This window comes from Manis javanica, chromosome 6 (genome assembly GCF_040802235.1).
Source record: "Manis javanica isolate MJ-LG chromosome 6, MJ_LKY, whole genome shotgun sequence".
Classification (NCBI taxonomy): Eukaryota; Metazoa; Chordata; class Mammalia; order Pholidota; family Manidae; genus Manis; species Manis javanica.
Genome location: NC_133161.1, coordinates 22,483,140 through 22,488,369, shown reverse-complemented (window position 1 = coordinate 22,488,369; position 5,230 = coordinate 22,483,140).

Below are 5,230 nucleotides of genomic sequence, written 5' to 3'. Positions count from 1 at the left end.
CTTTGTGGCTTTTTACTTGTTAAATACCTCACAACACAACAGGAACAGAGCGGTTCCCCTTAGCCAGGTACCTCATATAAAGATCTGGCTCCTAAATAAATTTCTTACCCTATGAACGACCTCAGAAATGAGGCTGACTCCTTGTGCTGCCAGCTGAACCCACCTGAGCACAGAGAAATTGAATGAATTGGGTACTTTGTGTGAGGGAGGCCAGATGACCAGCCCTCAAGATCTGTGCCCACACATACCTACTGGGAGAAGGATGCCCTGAGAAGATCAGCATGTGAGCCTTTGTGGCTTAGTCTTCATGACTTCTTGAGGGATTCACTCTCAGAGGTGGCTTATTAGTCACTCAGGGTCCTGGCGCTAGTAAAGCTTTACCTGAAGAGTGTTTAATGAAGGGACTGTGTATAGAAGGCAGTTAGGAGAACCAACAAGGAATAGCAAGGTCCCCAGGCACCAGCAGTGGCATGTGACTACCACCCAGGCCTGAAGGGGAAAGCAAAAGAGCAAAAGTTAAGAGGTCTGAAAAGGTGCCCAGACACACACTGGCTGTGGAGGGATTGTCAGAGCCAAGGTGAAGTGAGGAGTTTAGTACTTCCCCACCTTCTCTTCCCACCTGCCAGCTTCCTGTCGGTACCTCTCATTGGATGATCCCAGCTGGGAGTCAGAGAGCAAAGGTGCCCATGTGACACAGTCCTTCAAATTCAGCCGTTCGGAGTTGAGAGCAGGACAGAGGATTGAGAATGGATCTGAGTGGGCTCAGGCAGAATGATGAAGCTAACTTATGAGTGTCCTTGTTTACCTTCATTCCTGTGGAACCCTTTGTGATTGGTGGTTGTCATCATGGATGTTTCCATATGAAAGCCCCCAAGTATTTTGTAAGCCACAGTGGATAGAAAGGCCCCCATGTTTGCTGGTTTCCTGGGACCCCTGTCTCCTTTCCGCCCGATGCCAAAGGAGTTTGTTTCATCCACCCAAATATCTAAAGCAACACATTCCCATAGAGTGTGTCCTGTGGTGGGCCCTGCTAAGCACTAAATGAGTTAATTTATTCCCTAGCCTTTTCCTAGGGAGAGTAGCAAGGACATTTAGAATTAGGAGATTTTAAAATTGTGTGCAGCCCAGAAGATTAACAAGACTGAACTGAGAGTCCGTCCGACCAGGCTTGGGGGCAGTGCTGACATGGTGACCAGCCCCTATAAATAAGGCTGCTTCTAGGCAGATGGAAGGTGGTGCCATGTGTCCCTTTGCTTCCCTCTAAATGAAGATCACCCTGGTTTAGGGTGGCCTAGGCCCTTGATACTCAAAGTGTGGCCCATGGACCAGCAGTACCAGCATTGTTAGCCTGTTAGAAAACAGAATCTCAGGCTCCATCAGACTTGCTGACAAAGAAACTGCATTTTAACAAAATTTGAGAATAACTGGCCACCATTATATTAGATTTTGTGTTCTCAGTTGTAACCTAATTGAAGAAATTCCTTCACAACCCATTTGGTGCTACTGGCCCCTTGCTATTGAGTGTAGTGAGACCCTGCTTTTTATCCATTTTACTCTGGTCAGCAGTAAGTTGTAAAATGTGGTGAAAGGACTAGAAGATTATCTATCACCAAGGATCACTGATATAACTTGGAATTAGAAGCCAGGATAGAGGTCATGGTCTGTTAGGCAGTTGGCCCCCAGGCCCAGACATAAATCCTTGGTCCTGCTTCTCCCCAGCCTTTTTGCTTTAGAATACAGAGCTCTTCAGAGTATTTCCCCCTACTGGCCCATTTACCAGGCATTTCTCTAAATTGGTTTGAGTTTAGTGCCTCATAGTCTTATTGATACACTGTTTCCAGAGTAGAGGTGTCTCTCTGTATTGAATGTGACACAGTCACTTGAGCTAGCTTTACAGGGGTGTCTCTTAGAAGCCACAGACAGGCATGCACCAGGCCGAGGTACACATAGAACCAAGTACTCAAAACACCTTCAGGGGCCTCCATCTCCCTGCTTTGCTGCCGTCTGCATAACTGCTTCCTTTCTGTTCTCTCACCTTTCCTGTCTTAGGCTACGTGGTAAAGTAGTAAAGCACACCATTGCTGCCCTGTCAGGACCCAGCTGCTATTGGGGGCAGAGTGGGAGTGTTCTAAAGATCAGAATCACTCTGGTTCTGACTCGTCAGGTGGCATGTTAGGATGCAGCAAGGGAAGAGGGGAGCAGTGTGAAGTCCCTGTCACTGGACTCTACAGGGACAGCGGCATAACTGAGATCAAAACCCACGAGGTTCCCAAGACACCAGCAGAGGAAACTGACTTTTCTCTGATCACCTGTTAGCTGGGAAGCACCATGCTAATAATTTTACATGCATTAAAAAAGAATCTCTATGAGGTACTCCTGACTCCATTTTACAGATGAGAAAACTGAACCCAACATGTTACTTTACATGCCCAAGGTAGTGGAGCCAGAAATGTAGGTGAGCCAGAAGTACAGAGGCTGGAATTCAGCCTGTGGATCTTTTCACCCTACCACACTGTGCCTGGCAGCCAGGTCAGGGCCACAATCAGTATCACTGATTGATCAAAGTGCCTGCTGTGAGCCTGACCAGCCCAGTATCATTACAGATGACTATAGAGATGTCCCTAGCTCTAGAAAAATGGGGATTTCAAACATGGCCCTTTGGACCTGCTCACTCAGATTTTACTCAGCCCAAGTTAAATATGGCCAATGTTGGTGCCAATAAGACACCTAGATGGGAGAGGCAGGGTCAAGTGACAGGTCAGACAACTGGTCTTCTGAGACAGGTCAGTGGGTTGTGAATTAGGGGGCTATAAACAGCCTGTGGCCCACACATCTACCCTTCAGGGAGGGGGCCCCACTTGGCAGGTTCCAGGACCAGCATTGCGCACGGTCTGTTCCAGGCCGTATGGCCCAGCCCCGGGCCTGGGCTCATGGGCTATATTGAGGGCTGAGTCACCAGCCTGCACTTGGGTCAGGCTGACAATAACTGGCTGGGGCCTGAGTCAGGCCCCGATTTATCCTGGAGAGCAACAGGCTCAGGTTTCTTGCGGAGGGGGTGAGAAGGGTACCCTCCTCTGCCCACCATTCACCCTCTCCCCTGGAGAGGAGATGGGAAGAGGGAAAGGGGAGGCTCTGCTCAAGAGTTCTTTCTTCACTTGCTGGCTTCCCTCTGAACTCTCCCCACCTTAACAGAGGTTCTTACTTTACTGGAGGATCTCAGGTAATGCCCACAAAATGGAATGTGAGCCATTAGGGTTTGTAAAGGGACTCAGCTGCAAGTGAACCCACCTTACCCCTTTCTCTCCTCCCCAGCAGCTCAGAGAGAAGAATCCATCCTTTTTTAGATCTGTACCCCAGTTTCTTCATCAGGGCTCCAAAGACAGCCGTTGCTGAGCCCTGGGCCAGCATCTCAGATTTGGTGTCAAAAGCCTACCTTTTTACACACACACAGAATTCCCTTGTGAGACACAGCTATGTGTCATGTGTCCCCAGGAGCTGGGCACTTCTCCACAGGAGAGCTCAGCCTCTCTAGTAGACAGTCAGCCCTGAGGCCTGATGGTTGGTCTTGGCCACAGGACAAAGGTGGCGCGGGGAATGAGAGTTCTGAGATGGGGGGGTGCCAATAGGAGAGTGGAATTCCTAAGCGCCTCGTCACAGGCAGCCGACAGAACATGAGCTGCTGGGCCCAAGCTATTTATACCTCGCCTGTCACTATCAGGGCCCCCAAAGCCCCCCTTCCCAAGCCATGCACAGTGGTCCCTTTTCTGTTTCTGGACCTTTCTCTACTCCTCCTCCCTACCTAATGAGAAGGGAAAGAAATCACTCATGAACTCCTTCATCAGAAGCTCTGACCCCCACTAAACTCAGCCCTGAACTTCTTTCTGAACTTCATAACGGAGATTGCCCTCATTCTGTCCTGGGAGGCCAGCCCTCACAGATGCCCACTATCCCCTTTCTTTTCACTGGGCCTCGCGGGAGAAGAGGAGTATGGTAGAATGATTCACCTGTAAGGTTCCACAACCTTCTCAAACTTCAGTCATCACACAGCTTGACTTAGGGGCTGTCTGGCCCAAGCTTCCTGCGTGTAGAAGCCTGGGAAAGCTGAGGCAGTTTGGCCTAAAGCGGTTACCAGGAGATATGGAATACATATATGCTACAGAATTGCAGAATATATGTTCTCCTTAGATAAGTATATTCTATAGCTCTTTCACCTCATCTCAGGCCAGCTCCTCTGAGTGCCTCAGTTTCCTGGCTGTCACCATTCCCTAAGCCTCCAGCTGCCCTTGGTTTACCCTGAGCCCAGTCCTGCCTAGAGTTCCTGGCTGGCTCCCTCCCGCTCTCCCTGCCCACCAGCCCCCGTCACGTTTCCCCTTGGCTGCTCTGGGCAGGGCTCTCCCTGTTTCTATCTGGCTAAGCTGCCCTGTCCTTGGATCTGCCCTGTGGCCCAAATGGGCACATTGCCCAGGGGGCTCCCTGGCTCTATGGGGCAGATCTCATCACCTTGGTTGAGTCAGACATTGGGTTGGAGGGGAGGACAACACAGTGTGACTCACTGGGTACTCTTTTTTTCTGAGCTCAGCTTCATTATGAGGGGATGAAGCCAAATAGGCTGGTGACAAGGACACTGAGTTAGAGGCAGCCTCGGTCTTTCTTCTGGAACCCTAGGTTGAGCTTCGAAGTAGGCTTTTCTACCTGTAAAGTAGAGCCTCCCCCCACCTCCGCCACCAAGTGTTCTCCTTAATTGGCCTGGACAGTGTCCCTACTTCCTCTCAGTCCATCTCTACACAAGCACACACTTCCCTTCCCTGTCTGCAGGTGGACAACACCCTGGGCCAGGAGCCAGGACTCCCAGGCCCTGTCAACAGCCCTGCCACCAACTTATCCAGAAAGTTCTGTCAACACCAGATCAGTGTGTTTTGCCCTAACCCCGTTTGTTTTTTGTGTTTTGGCCTCAGTTTCCCCATTTATCTCTTTAGTGCCACGGGGTGTGGAGGGAGCATGTTTAATCTCTGACTGGCAATGCTTAGTTTTGGGGTGTTGGGTGCCCTCACCCCGCACCTTCCAGCTCTGCTCCCCACCTCTCCAGTGCCGAGACCTGGGGTCCGGCCGGGCCGAGACCCTGGACCGCAGACCCGGGTCGGGGGCCACTCCCGTCGCCCTGGCCGCGTGGGGGAGGGGAGGGGAGGGAGGAGGCGGGGCCGGCCGGCGCGGCGCGGCCCCCACCCGCGGG